At 33.7% G+C, this 17,937-nt stretch overlaps 1 protein-coding gene across 1 annotated transcript in view; it reads left to right on the forward strand.

Moving 5' to 3' along the window:
- The window catches only part of LOC124354378, a 221,149-nt gene that overhangs the window by 168,875 nt on the left and 34,337 nt on the right, over positions 1 to 17,937 (forward strand). The gene's annotated exons all lie outside the window — the stretch shown is intronic.

Here is a 17,937-nt window from a genome sequence, read left to right on the forward strand (position 1 = left end):
CTACGCTCCTGTTCCTGCAGGTATGTTTAAATCTCTCCCAACGCAGGTTGGCCGCCTAACCAAGATAGAGTCCACTGTAAACTATTGTTTAGCATTCACTGCCATCAAGACAGGTCTAGACCAGATTCCAAGCGCGTTGTGCCTGCCGCTGGATTACAATATAAATTTACTTTTTTATTCCCTATCCATTTACAATTCTAAAATAAATTTTTATTTATTAAATTTTTATTTTTATTTAAAGTATACCATGTAATTGGTATATATAATAATATAAACTATGAAAATGTATAACAATATAAACTATGAGAATGTATAACAATATAATATAATTAACAATTAAATAATAACCAACAACACATGTACACAACCAATAAATTAACAAGCAATCAATAAATAGACAATTTTAATATGTAGTATACAAATATAACAAATAAAACTACAAATATATTATAACAATATTTAACGTATAACCTATTATAGACTTATATATGAAGCATATGGTAACCTAACCTATACAAATGGATCACATTTTTATTCAGGGATGTTGTCGGCAATAAACGATATTGCTTTCATTTTGACCTTAGGTTTTTTTTTCAAAAATTAATTCATTGCCGCAATCCATAATGAAACGGTTAAATAAACTTGGACCCAGGTAGCACAACTGACGTTTAGAAGTACTTGTAGTAAAAAAAGGTGTTTCCAATTGTAAAAATTTAGCACTGCGGGTTAGTCTGTTTGCAGTTCTAATTTTGAATTGATTTATGTATTTTTGGATATGCATTAACGAACAAAGGTTATACAAGTGATTAAAGTGTAATATGTTTTTTTCTTTGAAAATATAACTCATTCTATCCATTCTTCTAATCCCATATACAATACGCAATGCATGCCTCTGTGCCATTATAATTGGCTGCAGTAGTGTTCGAAACGTTCCTCCATAATGAATTATTCCAAACCTTAGTATACTCTCAAACCAAGAAAAATAAAGTTGTTTCATATGTCTATCTTTTATATGCTGCTTGAGATGAAATAGAGAGTAATTTATTTTCCTAAGTTTTTTTGAAAGGTAATTAATATGCTGATCCCATTTTAGATGATGATAAACATACAAGCCTAGGTACTTAACACTTTCTACTGTTTCTATAGTTGTGCACCTACATGAATACCTACACTGATGCGTGTGACAAACCAAATTTAATCTGTTTCTCAAAAGGTTTTGATTGCAATTTTGATGAAAAAAAGAAGACACTTTGATTTAGAAACATTGATTAAAAGTTTATTGTTGATCATCCACTCAGATTCCGAACAACTATTCGCTACCAAAACAATGGAGGGATGGCCAAATACATCAAAATAAGAATTTTTTAGACCTTTACCCAAGAAAAATTAGCAAATTCAAAACCAGGATATTTGTAAACTCGGCCCACCCAGCAAACAGTCTAATCTACACACAAAACAACAAGTTCAAATAAATTCAAGAAGTAAACTTCCAAATCAGCTTAACTTCTTCCACCAAAATATGGACAGGATGACAAACAAAATTGAAAGACTGGAACACCTTTGCATAGCACTAACCCGGACTTTGTAATTCTTACAGAACATGGACTGAAAAGCAATGTAATAGACCATGCCAAGTTGGCTGATTACACACTTATCAGTGCATATGGAAGGAAAGAACATATCAAAGGAGGTGTTGTTATTTATAGGCATAACAGTATAGCCAACAAAACTGAAAATTTAGAGATTGAAGAGTACAGCTTAGAAATGGTATGTGAGGTAACAGCAGTAAAACTACACATAAACAAGAAAAAGAGCTTGTTCCTGCTTGGAGTGTATCGACCACCTTGTGCTGACCTTGATACATCACTACAAGTTCTGGCAGATGCCCTCGACAGCCTTCCTACTCAGAGAAATGACACACTTATCATGGGGGATATTAACATTGACAGTTTAGACGAGGCCTCTAGAGAATCCGTTGCACTAAATGAGCTACTGGCTGGTTACAACATAAGAAGACTTGATCTCCCAGCCACAAGAATCTCAGAGACCTCAGTGTCATCAATTGATATGGTGTGTTCAAACATTCATGACAGGATTAAAGTAGTGGTCTCTCACACAGGTCTATCAGACCACACAGGACAATACTGCACACTGGACTTTCCAAAAATGAAAGCAGAAATGACATACACTTCAAGACGGAATTTTAACTACAACAATCTGCTGTTTTTAAAAAATGAACTCTCCCTTGTTACCTGGGATTCTGTTTTGACAGCAAATGATGTGGAAGAGGCGTACTTTAATTTTAACCAAACGCTCCAGCTTGCACTTGACAATGCATGTCCAAAAAAAAGATCTCGAACTACACAAAAAAAGGGGTAAACGACTGAGGTATGATGAAGAAATTATGACACTTAAAAAGGAGTTTTTAAAAGCGCAAGACAGATTTCTCCTAACTGGCCATCCCGATGACAAGAAGACAGCCACAGATAAAAAGAAATCCTACGACCAAAAATTAAAGAAGGCAAGGCAGGAAACATGTGCTGCATGCATTGAACAAGCAGAAAACAAAGCCAAAGCCATATGGGACACCATCAATAGTGAGAGGAAAGGGAGGAAAGAACTTGACAACAATCCTACAATAGAACTAAATGACAATGGAATAAAATTTACTGACCCTACAGATGTAGCAAATCGCTTTAATTATTATTGTGTAAACATAGCTGAGGAAACACTAAAACAGAACAAAATATATAACACACCACCAATAATTCAAAATCTTCCAGCTACCACAGACAATACTCTTACTTCTTTACGTCCAACAACACCTGACGAGATAGAACCACTGGCAGAACCATTCAATCATTAAAGAACTCCACATCCTCAGGCATTGATGAAATATCTTCAAAAATCCTGAAAACATGTGCAGACGAGCTAATATCGCCTCTAGTGAAGATCGTCAACATGTCCATGGCAGAGGGCACTTTTCCATCCAAGTTGAAGATAGCCAAGGTATTTCCAAAACACAAGCAAGGGGACCTACAAAACATTTCTAACTACCGACCTATCTCACTGCTCTCATCTGTCTCCAAACTTATTGAGAAGATTGTTAAAGTAAGACTCCAGAAACATCTTAGTCAAAACCAATCATTGACAGACAGCCAACATGGGTTCGTTACTGGAAAATCAACCACAACTGCACTGATAGACCTTGCTGAGTATATAATTGAGAACATAGAAAATGGCAACACTATCACCAGCCTGTATCTTGACCTAAGCAAGGCTTTTGACTGCCTGGGACATGATCTTATTCTAGCTAAACTACAAAATTTAGGAATCCAACGAACAGCACTAAAATGGTTTGCAAGTTATCTAAAAGGACGAAGCCAAATGGTAGATCTAAAACACACAACAAGAGGATTTACAAATACTGTCAGATCTGAATTGGTACCGACTAACAGAGGAGTTCCCCAGGGCTCTGTCCTAGGGCCAATTCTGTTTGTGCTGTTTATCAATGATTTTCCAGAACATCTAGAGGAATACAGTAAGATGGTCATGTATGCGGACGACACTGTGCTGCTTACTGCAAACAGAAACGTAGATCAACTAGAAGTGAACACTTTTATTGCCTTCAATGTGACACAAGACTACTGTATGGAAAATGACTTAGTTCTCAATGAAAGTAAGACCAAGCAAATGTCATTTGGGAATAAAAAGTCTACAGTATCTGAAATGCCCAACCTGACAGCAGCTGACAAAATCAAACATCTAGGTGTCATACTTGATGAAAATTTATCCTGGAATAATCAAGTGGACAATCTTTGCCTAAAACTCGGGTCAGCTCTCTATGCCATAAAACGAATTAAGGCAACTAGTACCCCTGAGACAACAAGGACTGCATACTATTCATTGTTTGAAAGCCATTTACGCTATGGTATTACTGTCTGGGGTGGATCCACTATGGGCAATCTCAACCGCGTCCTGGGTATGCAGAAAAGGGCAATCAGAGTAATAGCAGGCTTAAGTCCAAGACAAAGCTGTAGAGATGTTTTCAAGAACCTGAACATCCTGACGGTCACTTCCATCTACATCCTAGATACTGTCCTTTACTGTGTGACCAAAGAGCCCTCTAAACAAAGTGACGTGCATGAATACAACACCAGATATGCAGGAACTATGTGCTGCCAGGTCACAGAACAGCCATGTATGAAAGGAAACCGTTGTATGCAGGAGTGAAGATGCTAAACAAGATACCAGACCACTTGAAAGCTGGAGGCCCTGTGCTGATGAAGAGGAAGCTACAGAGATGGCTGCTAGACAAGGCTTTCTACACCCTAAATGAATTCTTTACTTGGGGAGACCCCACATAACACTGAAGAAGCTTATCTATTATACTAATTTGACTTAAATTTGACGCTGTAACATTTCTTGAAGAAATTGTAATAAAGGATATTGTCTATTGTCTGGATACGATCTTTAGATCCTGTCTTACCCTAGTAATTAGTGAGTCCTTATTAAATTGCCGAGCACACTAATGCCGTATCGTCCACAAATGAAAATATGGATGAGTATAAAGGTAACTTTAACATGTCATTAATATATATCACAAAGAAAAATGGACCAAGTACACCACCCTGAGCTGTTCCATGAAACAACTCTAAAATTTCACTGTATACGTTGTTAATCTTAACCATTTGTTTTCTTTTGGTACAAAATGATGTCAACCAATCCAGAACAGTCCCGCCTATACCGTAACTTCTAAGCTTATTAATTAAAATATTGATATCTAAGGTATCAAAGGCCTTTTGAATATCAAGATAAACTGCTAGTGTTAATTTACGTTGGTCCTTAGAGTAAGTTATATTTGAGATATGTTTTTCAAGTGCTAATTCTGTCCCCCTCCCTGGAAGAAACCCATATTGATGTTGAGAAAATAATGAATTACTGTTAAAATAATCCATTAACTTATTTTTAACTATTGTCTCAAATATCTTGACTATGGTATTAATGACTGAGATAGGACGGTATGATGATATCTCGGACGGATCACCAGATTTAAAGACAGGGGTCACAGAAGCTACTTTGGAATCATCAGGAACCAAACCCTGAGAAAATGATTTTATATATATATATATATATATATATATATATATATATATATATGTATATATGTTATAAAGTAAGGGACCAAATACATCAATATTTTCCTTGATTTTCCTTGATTCAATCCATCGATACCGCAACTACGTTTATTTTTCATTTTTTTAATAGTATCAAATACTTCTTCACTTGTTAACTCAAACTGAGAATAAATACAGCCATAATTATTTTGATCCTCTAAGAATAAGTCACAGCCAAATTCATTTGATCGTAAGGTGGACACTATATTTGTAAAATAATTATTAAAAATATCTGCAATCTTATGTTCATTCCCCTTTACCCCCAATAAATTTCCATCTATCATTAATTTGTTCAACAGGTTCTTTTTATTTTTCACAATCTTTTTTACAATATCCCAATATTTTTTTGAGTTACCATTCGCTCTGTCAATCATACTTGAGAAATATTCTATTTTTGCTTGCCTTATCTTTTTAGATACGATTACTGAAAAACGTTTGTATTCCGCTCCTAACACTGCATTGCTCCTGTCTCTAGAGAAAGTTTTAAATAGATAATTTTTTCGATTTATTAAGGAAACAAGATTATCTGAGACCCACTCACGTCCTCTTTTATTTTTACTATTTAATTTTTTTAGATAAGAGGAGACTTCTCTACATTCATTGAATATTCTATAAAATTCAGTCAAACATGCATTTAAATTATTTTCACTAAAAACCCTATCCCAGTTAGCCAATACTAATTGCCTGCGCAGCATTTTATGGTCTAACACTTTAATAAAACAGCTACTATTGTTATTAATACGTTGTACATCAGACAATCTTAATTCTATGCCAAAGTGATCCGTTATACATAAATCCAATACATTACAATTAAGTTCTATATTTCTGGAATTCCTCACAAACACATGATCAAGACAAGAAACAGAGTTGTTATGAATTCTAGTTGGGGTATTAATACAGCTTGTAAATCCATATGATGACAAAATATTCAAGTAGTCTTTACCAGAACCATTATTTTTTTAATATACAAATATTCATGTCACCTACAATAATTGTTGGATTATGAGACAGCTTTAAAATATTTTCGAAATCATCTTTAAAACGGTTGAATACAAATTTACAACTTCGATAAACACCATATAGTGAAATATCCATCATTGAATTATTGATTATTGTAGTTGACCTGAAATGTAACATTAATAATCTCAGCTGTAGGCAGCAACATAAGGCGGTGACTGTAGTGAAGGTCGCAATCCACATAGATAAGTATTCCGCCGGCCTGGTTATCAGGACGATCTTGTAGTATCAGGTTGTAGCCCGGTAGCACGTAATTTGCTTCCTCACCCCCCTTTATCCATACCTCAGTCAACACTATTATTTTGTATTGATATGGTAAACCATCCAAATATATGATGAGTTCATTAAAGTTCTTCCTTACACTTCGAATATTTAGATGAAAAATATGAAAGTCGTTTAAATTACTGCTATCCATGAAAAAAAAATAAAACGACAAACGGTGTTCCTCAGAGATTAAGTGGTCTAGTTAACAGTCAAACCAAGCTTTCTCAAGTCCCCCAAGGAAGAAATACGAATCTTTGGTTCCTCCTCAGACTTTCTAATAAAAATTTTTCACTCAGTCACCCACACAAATTTGTAGCCCATTTCCCTGAGTTTTTTGGCATAGTACAGAATATCTTTGAAGAAGGGTGTAAGATGTTCATTTATATACACTCGTGTAGAAGGGACTCCCCCAATTATGGCAGTTGACTCAATTTTAATTTTCTTGGTAGATTTTAAAAACACATCTCGGGTTTGTCTGTTTGAAAATTGTAAAACTATTGGCTTAGGGCCTCTGTCTCTTTTTGTTGGAATTCTGTGTACTGACTGCACATCATTCCTAAAATCTATCGGAACACCAACAGACTCAGAAAGCTTCTGCACAATCTCACACATTTTTTCATTAGATTGTTCAGGAACGCCATCAATTTGAACATTTTTGTTTCGGTTGTATTGTTCGAGATTTTCTAACTGCATTTTATACAACGTGTGTGTGTGTGTGTGTGTGTGTGTGTGTGTGTGTGTGTGTGTGTGTGTGTGTGTGTGTGTGTGTGTGTGTGTGTGTGTGTGTGTGTGTGTGTGTGTGTGTGTGTGTGTGTGTGTGTGTGTGTGTGTGTGTGTGTGTGTGTGTGTGTGTGTGTGTGTGTGTGTGTGTGTGTGTGTGTGTGTGTGTGTGTGTGTGTGTGTGTGTGTGTGTGTGTGTGTGTGTGTGTGTGTGTGAACCAGATGGGTTAAACATAGAACGTTCCTAGTAATGTTGCAATGGTTGGAAGTGGTGAATTATCGGAGTTTTCATAAAAATGATACTTGAGCATTAATATCACATCACGATTATGTCCGTCACGATGTCGGATTGTGGTTCAACCCTTCTCCCCAAACACTGAAGTTATTAAATACCTTTACTGTAAAGGTGAGTGTTATGAAAAATAGTATCAGAAATACATAGGTATTTGATATTGTACACATTGAATGGTGGATAGTGTGCTTTCAGTTATAAAATACAAATAATGCCTTATTAATAAATAAATTGTTTGCTTTAACAATTTATTAAATTGTATTGCAAAAGCCAAAATATGCATTTATAAAGGTTATTTTAAACACTCACTGAAACACCGCACGCGTATACGTAGGTACCAGATTCGCACATTTCAAATACATTAAATATAAAGTAGGATTCATACACACATCACTTTAGGTACTAAGACTATAAAATCCATGAATTCGCCGATCGAGTAAAAAGCGATAGTAATCAGGTGTTGCTTCAGACAAGATTTTAACATTTTTTACTTATTTCATTTTTAGTGCCACAGGATGATTGCTTGATCCCAGTTTGTAACGGCAAATGTCTGAAAGCTACTGTTCTACGTTGGCTGGATCTTAAACAGTCTCTAGCTCTTGTATGTACCTGCTCATTGTTAATGTACATTTGTATCGACAGTACAGAGCAGTTTCCAGCACATACAAACCGAGCAGTTTGTTCAGCTCTCTGAAGTCATTTCGCCACGGCTCTATGAATTTTAATTTTTTAATTCGAACGGACTTTTTTGTAATCTGAATACTTTTTCAAAGCTTCATGTAGCACAGCTATCCCATACATCAATACCATGAGACAATATTGATCTGTATAAGCTACCATTAGTACACCAGAGGTGTAAAAATGTTATAATTTCGGGGAACAAAAAGTTCGGACTCTAATCTCGCGCAAATATTTTCGATATACACTTTCCAAACCCTTGTCAAGATGTATTACAAGAAGTTTGGTGTATCAGTATCCTCTACGACATTGGCATCCACCGTTACAGTTGGTATTTCGTTTGAAATCCGTCGATATAAAGAGAAACTAATGTAATTTGTCCTCGTGTGGTTAGTTTTTAAATTGCTGACCAAGATATTTTAAATAAGGGAGTTGAAGTTTATAAAATGTTGGAATTGATTCAGCACGGAAACAGAGACTGTTATCATCGGCGTTTTGAATTATTTTCCTTTTATAACTGGTGTCTGCATTTTATTAACGTAAATCAAAAGAAATTCGACTTAGGATAAATCTCTGAGGGACTCCTTCATCCACTTCAATTCTATTTGCAAGTGTGCTCTGGACCTGCACTGACTCCACTAAGGTAAGAGTGGAGCCAATGAAGTGACAACCCTCGTACACCACAGCAATCAAGCTTGTGCAGCAATATATCATGATTTACACAATCAAAAACCTTTGAAAGGTTCAAAAAGACAATACCTTTACCTAGGTTCAAATCCCTTTACAATAACACTCACGAGATGAGTTACTACATCAAGAGCCAATCTCCCCGGTCTAAAGTGTTGGTCGTCCAGAACCCTGTACTTTTACTAAAATCAGGTGGGATAGAAATCGATCCTATTATAAGACCTACTCAAATTCATCACAGTTGGTGATTTTCACTTGTGATTTTCGTTTACTTTAACACAAGCCAATCGGACATATTTCCTAAATGTGTATGCGAAGGGTGATAATTTTTCATTTAATTAGTACATACAAATCTGTACTGATGTTCGAAACAAACATTTCTTTTTAAGTTTTGAAGTTTAGTTTGCATTTTGGTTCGATAATTGCCAAAACTGAGAAGCTCATCTCAAAAAGTTAAAAAGTAGCTAGGGTATGAACACAACCAACGCTTTCCTGGAAATGTACGGGTTCACTTTTTTCGACATTACACCAACATTGTAGCAAATAATTCGTTTTATCCAGTTTTTTATCCAGTATCTTAACTGTCTGGAATTCTACCGGTTGTTCACTCTATTCAACGTTTAGATGCACTTCTTTGCTGAACGGATTTGATACCCACATTATAGAGTTGACATCATTGATAGGCTATTCATACAAAAATACTCTGGAAAAAATATTTTTCAATAAACTGTTTTAAGTCGGAAGATGTAGTGTATTCATCTTTATTCAAGACAGCCTTCCGTAAACAGAATATCTTTTTAAAATCCTCCACTTTGTTTGACAGGTTTAAGATATTTGTGTTCTTTTCTTGCAATTATTTACTTAGTTACTTACTCATTCATTTTAAACAATTAACTTTTTTATTTTCCAAAGTTATCTTCAACATAAAGTTCTTATCAATAAATTTATCAGCAATGAAATGGTTTTTATCCTTCTGGTAAGTATATATTTCGAGTTTCAGCTCAACGCTCTGGAGAGGGGTTTACCAAGAGACAACCAAAGAGAACTACTGTAGAATAAAACATAAGCAGTCAGATTCCATGTTCTTGTCCATATATTCAAAAAACTCTTACTTTTTAGGAGTGCTTTTAATGTAGTGGATTGCACCAATAACAATATATTTAAAGTTTTTATGGATCATGCAATGGATCCAAATCGCAATGGTCGCTTTCGATGGAGCGGAGCTTGAAGCTCCCTTTTCGACCCGCCATTGAATTACCATTATCAGTAGACTATATAATACAACTCATTATTTCTAGTCAACGTCATGCTTATTGGCTTGTCTAGGGGGACTGATGAGTAGCGTCAAGACAAAACGTTCAAATAAAGGTGTATTAATGATAATCAAACAATTCGATACGGCATTATTAATCTAGTCTACCATGAAGGCAATAATAAATGTACAATATTTTAAAATTTTTCATACGAAATCGAATTTTGGTAAACACTATCGCTTAGGCCCCAGGGCCGCCGCCAAGCTAAGAATATTAAATCACCTGGAGCAGGACCAAAATTGTAAATGTTTCAAACTTTAAACCAGGGTAATTTTTTAAAGAGTGAATCTTTTCAGGTCGAATGTGCGGCACTGTATCCTACTAATTATGAGACCTTTAATTTGATGTACTACTCGACCTATGCTCTAATTTAAGGTTTCCTTCTGAATCCTTGCGGACCATCCTCCTGACTTGACAAAAAATGTTAGTTACTTCAAAAAGTAGATTAATAGGTTCAGTAATGACGCAGCAACTTTATTTCTATACCTGTAATCGTTCGGATATTATCAAGCCCGTGTGGGAATTTTTACGCCCTATATCTATTTGTTTTTTCCGTTGGAGTTTATCCTATTCTAAAAATTATTTTGACAACTTTTGTCTTGTTTCAGTATTGTTTATATATTTTAAACTTATATATTAAATAATTCATTTTTTCATACAGTTAGAAAGCAGTAGAGAACTCAAAACTGAGTTTTGTGGTTGGTCATTAAATATATTTGGTAAATTACGAGTATTTATTTTGCTCTCGAGAGTTTGAATTGTTGAACTTCAATTTTGTTCATGTTTTAATGTAAAACGACCAGGCAGTTCCAAAAAGGAGAAAACTTGAAAAAAGAGTGTCGGAAAGCCTTCGCTAAGTAACATTAACATTGTTACTATTTTGAACAGAACACATTTTCAATAAAAGCTAAAAAATCATATAATTTTAATGTAAAAATCTCACTCTTTTAAATATCTCACTAAGTTTGATTGTCCTTTTTTTTGTTACAGCGTAGCAAAACTTACTATTACATTGATAAAAGGTACATTTGTAAAGTTTGGACATTGTTAAATATCTTAATAGGAGTTCAATCGACTGATATTGAAATAAAGTCATAAGAACCTACAGCTATTGCTATTGCTTGTGTACCAAGGGTACAGTGTCTGTAAGTAATGAATAGTCAAAGTTTTCAGAGAATATAAGAGGCATGTATGTCAACACCATGATTTTCAAATATGTAAAATAAATGTTATAATTTGGATATCCATTTTATATATATATATTGTGAGTTTTTTTTTTATTTTCGTTTCTAGTATACAATTAAGCTAAAGTATTCTGCTAGTGTGGATTGATAGTTGTGACATAAACTGTGTAATGAATTTGATGGAGAATAGAAATGCTCTATTTGAATTAAAAACCATTTATGGTGAACAATTGTGAACAAAGAAATGCGCTTAGATTAAAGAGCACCCATTCTATTCGCAAGGAAAAGTAACCATTCTACCACTAAAATAGTTGTAACTCTTATTATTCAACCAACTAAACATCGAGTTTTCTATTCCCATTAACTGTTTTAGATTTGATTTTAAAATTAAAAACACATAGGACATACATTAAATAATCAAACTAGGGCATTCATTTACACATTTTTGCTTTTATTATGTCTGCTATAATTTTTGAAGTAGCCCCAATCTACCGAGAAACGCCGTGTTTGTTTTATTTTGAAAATGCATTTGAATATTTACGGCCTGGGTTAAATAACTAGCACGTCTTACGTGAAACCTGTCTCCATTTCCTGCATTAGTGAGCATAAAGAAATATGAGAGAAATGTTTCGAAACAGCAAGAAGATATTTCAGAGAGGAACACCGGTAGTGGAGCAAATGGAATGGCCACTTTCTGTAACAAGACCTTTTACCAGGTTTCATTCCATCGTTCCATCGTCTTCCCATTAACTACACCTGTGATTCCTAACTCAACATCATCACCTTATAGAACACCACTAGAATCACTATTGAAATGGTAACAGTTTGTGTTATGCGTTATCCTGTTATGGTATAGTAACAAAAATGTGCTATCAATTTATAAACATAGTAACAGTATACGTATAACAACAGAGACTAAGATAGTTAGTTGCTAATAGAAATAGCCTAGTAATTTCCATTTGGGCAAAATTTACAAATTTTTTTATAAAATTAATCCATAAATTTTTCTTAATCATCATACGACAACGTACCAGACCTAATTAGGTATATAGAGAGAATAATAGGTAACTATATGTGATATATAGAATTTGTCTTACACTGGATTTAATATATTACAATATTCGCAAACATACACTTTTAAAATTGCTACGTATAGCTTAGAATACTCTATATTAATTACTTTTTATTAATTTCCTAGTAAAAGCTGTTTTATAAAACTTAAAGAATATAACAAACACCCCAATGTATTATACAGAACTAAAATCTTCAAAATTGAATAAAATCGAGTTAGAAATTTTATGTCTACGTTTACAATTAATTCCGAAGTAATCAACCGTTTTCTTTGCTTTATTAAAAGTTATTAGGTCATTCCAAACATCTTTCAATACGTTATTTATAATTTAGTTTCGACACTCAAGTCACTAAAATAAAACTATATGAAATAAATGCAAAAAGTGTACTAATCTTTTTTCTAGATTCATCATGTTTTAGTTTGACCATTACATTTTGTATTCCAAATAAGACTAAACGCATCGCAAACACAAAAGAATTTCCGGATTTAAAATTTTATGACTTTTATACAGCGAATGTTGACGTATTTACTATAGGAACATTCTAAAATGTTATATCCATATTTCTCAGTTATTCCTCATCAAATCTTAAAAAATAAATAAGTACCACACGTGTTATCTAATTAGATAATTATTAGTAATATAAAAACACATATATGTATGTGGTTAGAGTTTTAAATTTTATACACTTTGATTTATTTTAAACTCTTATTTAATATATTATTTCTTTCAAATGTGTTTTACTGAAGGATGAACCGTTTGATTTATTAGGGCCATCTTAATTACTACAAGGTTTTTAAAGAAATGAGAGGTGTGTTTGTTTTAAGAAATTATTGTCGTATCGCTTTTGGTACTCTTATATCAGTTATACTTTTATTCATTTATCCAGTTTGAGAAACTCCTTTTACAAGTCTCTTGAGACTAATTCTAAAAGTTGCATAGAAAAGAGTAAACTTTCCACTTCCACTATAGACTTAATATAACGAAACTTGTAAAATTGTCCCTGGAACAAAATTTAGTCTGGTAAAGTAAATCTTTGTCAAGTTACTCTTTGAAAATGTGTTTTAATTCATCTGTTTTTTTAAAGACAACATTTCCTTTGAGTTTATTTGCGAAAATTCTCGTTTTATAGATTAACTTCTACTGATATACTATTATTGTGCGCGAAGACGTTGGCGAGTGTGGGCATACCTAAGTATATGCCAGGCCTTAGATCAGTTACTGCCAGACCAAATCTGGATTGATTATTAGATAAAACTGCCGGTTAATGTTAGCTAATATTGCGTTTCAGAGGACCGGATTTGTTTGTTGGAAAACAAATTGGCCAATGCAAAACAAGGTTGGCTAATGTATGCCAGTATTGGTTGTTGGGAAATCAAATTGACTAGTGGAAGACCAGGTTTCTTTAATTATTATATCATGTTTGGCACGTGTAGGAGCATTTCTGGTTCTACATAATTATATAACGTCACAGCTGAATCTGCCTTTTAATCCCGATCAAGAAATCACAAATCTCGGATCACACAGGTCTCGGAAACTTACTTTGGTCAAAAAGCGTATATTTCCAGTCCTTCTCATATATTTCCAGTACCATAGTAGAGTTTGCCTTGTTGTTCTGACGAAGAAAAAATATATATACTTATTTACTTACTTATATACATAGGACCGAGATGCCTACTTCGGTTAAAAAGTGCCTACTTAAGACTGTTTAAATGCACTTACCCATTATGTCACAGGTTAGCTTGCCATATTGCCTCGATTAAAATACTATATACGTTCGATTATATAGTTCTCGGAAATCTGTTTTGGTCAAAATCGTGTTGGCATAGTTGAGTTTTCTAGGACTGAAAAGCCTATTACGACCTAGGGGAAGTCCTACCTACTTCTTATGTACTTCCGGTATAAGGGGGAAATCCTTATTAAGGTTATGCGACATTCCAAAATAATCGTTATTAAAGTTTTACGTTACACTTGTTTTTTGGACTGTAGCCAGGGAAAGAATGAATCGTTAAGGTATGTTAGTATTCATTTCTCTGTTTTTCTATAAGCCATTGTTAAAATGTAATATTACAATGTCAAGTAAGTCCACCAGTTTAAAGTAACTTATGTGAAAACATTCCTAACTTTGTTCATTAAGGTTAGTTTTATAACAGTATTTAATGCATTAGATGCATAAAATTCGTCACTGGTGCACAATCTGGGGAAAATTTATATATTAATGTTTTATTTACTATCTGCATTACACTATCGATCAAGCACAGTTTACTTATTAATTATTGATAAAATTTTAAATGTAAACAGATGTTTCAGAAAGTTTTTCGAATTATAGCTGTCAACAGCTGTTTAGTGCCAGTTTAATTTGAATTATGAAACGTTATTACGTTTCGTTCTTAACATAACATTCGAATGTAAACAAACTGATTTTTCAATTTTAATTCGACTTTATTTGGTGAAATGAATGTGTTATGGGTGGTAAAAAGCACTCTAAATGTTAATTCAGACGAAAAGCTATACCTGTTCCAAATTTCGGTACATTCCGTATAGCAGTTTCAGCGTCATTCGAGGACAAACCTCGAAACATCCAAACATCCAAATATCCAAACATTCAAACTTTCGCATTTATAATATTAGTAGGACTAAGGGCTCTAGAAGAATTCTGGCAGTCTATATCTTTGCATGTGTGTCTGGATTCTGTTGCACATCTCAAAAAAAAGTTTGCATAGATAGACTTGATATCCTACATGTAACTTGATTTTTAAATAAGCAACGTCCTGTTTTATAATCGGCGTGTTCAACGATGAGATTTAACTGAACGTTTACGTCACTAACTGTCAGCAAGAAGCCAAGTCAAAGATTTCATCTATAAACGTTAAATAACATGAGACTTGATTTCTACATAGAAAAGAATAAGTTCGTTTATGGTTCCATATGATTTGGCTGAACTTAATTGAAACCAATCACTCAGTAAGTTATAAAAATGTTTACTCCGTCTGTCCGGAGGTTGTAACATTTTGTTTTCTGTTTGATTTGGCTGTCTGTCTCTCATCTTTAAAATGAAATGCGATGTAGACGTGCATTCAATTTCATGGAGCCTGCTACACGACATGGTTACTCCTAGCTTGTTTAAAACGTTCATACCAATTATGGTTAAACATCCATACGATCTCCAAGCGTTTGGAGTAAAATAATATACATAATTAGTATCAGTTCACTTAATAAACACCATGCTTGAATGACATTTACCATACAGAACATTCGTGTTAATTTTGGTTTAAATAGACTAAACCTCAAAGTACCTATAGTAGTTTTGTAAGAAACACTGTTGGCCTGGCGGCTTCGCCTACTAAACTATACATCCGGTTACGAGCTATCCTTGGTAATTATTTGTTTTTTTTTTAACATTTATGCAAATTTCGTTACATTTCACCCTTTTCTCAAAAGTTCTCTAAAACCTCATCCAAGGTTAACATGTACCATATACTGTCCCCATTCTAATATCGCACATATCCACCAAACCGCGAGGTTTCTATGTTATTGCGTATTGAAAGGTATTGACTGGGGCTCCACCACTTTCGGTTCAATTTGCTCCATTAACATCATTTTTGTCTGAGAAGGAATTAGAGTACTCTACTGGTACAAATCAATGTTCTAAACAAAATGGATTATGAATATAAATATTAGAAGCGTAAAAGTTAAAATAAATTGTTTACGGAATATTAAAATTGATCGAGGTACTGAAATGTAATAAATTACTACATAATACTTGTTACAGAATAAATACCGCTATTCGAGTATGAGCGAACGTTCGAGTCCCGAAATTAATCTATAATCTTATGTAATTAATTGGGGGCAGATTTTCTAATGTTGTAGGATTCACTAGTATAACCAGTAATGAGGGATTGCCACACCGCAGCTCTATTATTATGAAGTTGTTTGGTTAAAAGGAATGTTAAAAAATATATGAATTTGTTGTTTTGATGTTGTTTTTTATGGTTTAGAATTGTATAGTGAAGTTTTCATATAAGATGACAGTAGTGCAGTTGTGAAGTGTTTAACTGTAATTAATACGAGTAAGAGCATAACTTCAAACAAAATATTATAAATTTGATCCAATTGCAAGACAGTCCAATGACTAAGTAAAGCCTGAAATAAAAACTATCTAAAAAAGACAGCTTCTAAATAACGTATGTTAAGTATAAATGAAAATATAATGATCAAATCAATTAGTATTATTATAACGGTGACAAAACACAACTAGCATTCAATAACATAAAAAGAACCATGCCAAAATGATGACCAGTTGTTAAAAAACTCTTTGGAGAGCACAAAATATATTGTGGTATATACGCAAAAGTCCTAATTAAAATAAGTTATTAAATGTTCCATGTAAATTTTAAATGCCGGCGTTGAGAATATCATAATACGGAGGCCGATGAAAAGATTTTTTAAACAGTCAGTACGAAATGCTGATGAGGTCGATGTTCTCATACAAAAAGGTTTCCTTAATGCTGGACAAGAAGATATGATGTTGAAAGAGCCGAGATCATACAGATTTCTGGGGATTTGAAAACTCAAGGTTACTTCAGATTTACTTCCATATCAATAAGTGTACTTATTAATCAGATTTATTGTTTACAATGTATTTTAATATTTTTAAATAAAACTTTATATACGTTTTGTTAGAAATACTAACGCAAGTAAAGTTATTCTGTTTCCTCTAAAACTATACCATTAATAATACCAAGTGTTCTGTTTATACTATTTACATTAAATAAAAATTTAATAATCTGTAGTGAAGCAGAATAAGTGTAACTAACTACAGATTCACTTTTGTCATGTTTTGTTGTTAATAACTGACTCCTACATGTGCAGGAGGTCCTTTACCTGTGTTGCGTTAAATTATTAGGTAGTCATTCTGATTGGCTACATACACTAGAATGAAAATAATTGAGCAAACTTGTTTCCTATAATCTAATAGAAAATGGCAAGTCAACCTAGTAGTACTATATCTTGATTGGCGTGGAGAGAAAATAATGAAAACTTCAGTCAACGATGGTCACTAGAGACATTCGATCCTTTTCTCTGCAGAGCTACACTGCGCTAAATGGTTTGTCAAAGAAGTCTCGCTAGAGAGCAACAGCAAGTCTCGAATGCACATAAAGGTGAGTAGAGTGAGAGGGAGCTCTACTGTGATTGGCTGAACTCAAAAAATCAGTGATCAATATAGATCAACTTAATCTCAAATCACCATAGTTTTTACAATATGATGCTGATTTCTTCAGCTTTGTTTTACTTTTATTACTGTGTCTCTTAATATTCTTAGATAATTGTGTGGAAGTTACTGCAAGTACTATTCTTTTGTTGAGTTGTACCCGACGCTAACTACGCTTAATTACGAAATTTCATATACGAGTATGTGCTCCCCGAGTGCCTTATAACATATATTCTATATTCACTGTAATGGTTGCTGATGTGTTTTCTTTTTGATATTTCAAGCTACCGGACCTGCTGCAGGAAGACGAAGAGAAGGTGATC

The sequence above is a fragment of the Homalodisca vitripennis genome, chromosome 2 (assembly GCF_021130785.1).
Source record: "Homalodisca vitripennis isolate AUS2020 chromosome 2, UT_GWSS_2.1, whole genome shotgun sequence".
NCBI classification, from domain to species: Eukaryota; Metazoa; Arthropoda; class Insecta; order Hemiptera; family Cicadellidae; genus Homalodisca; species Homalodisca vitripennis.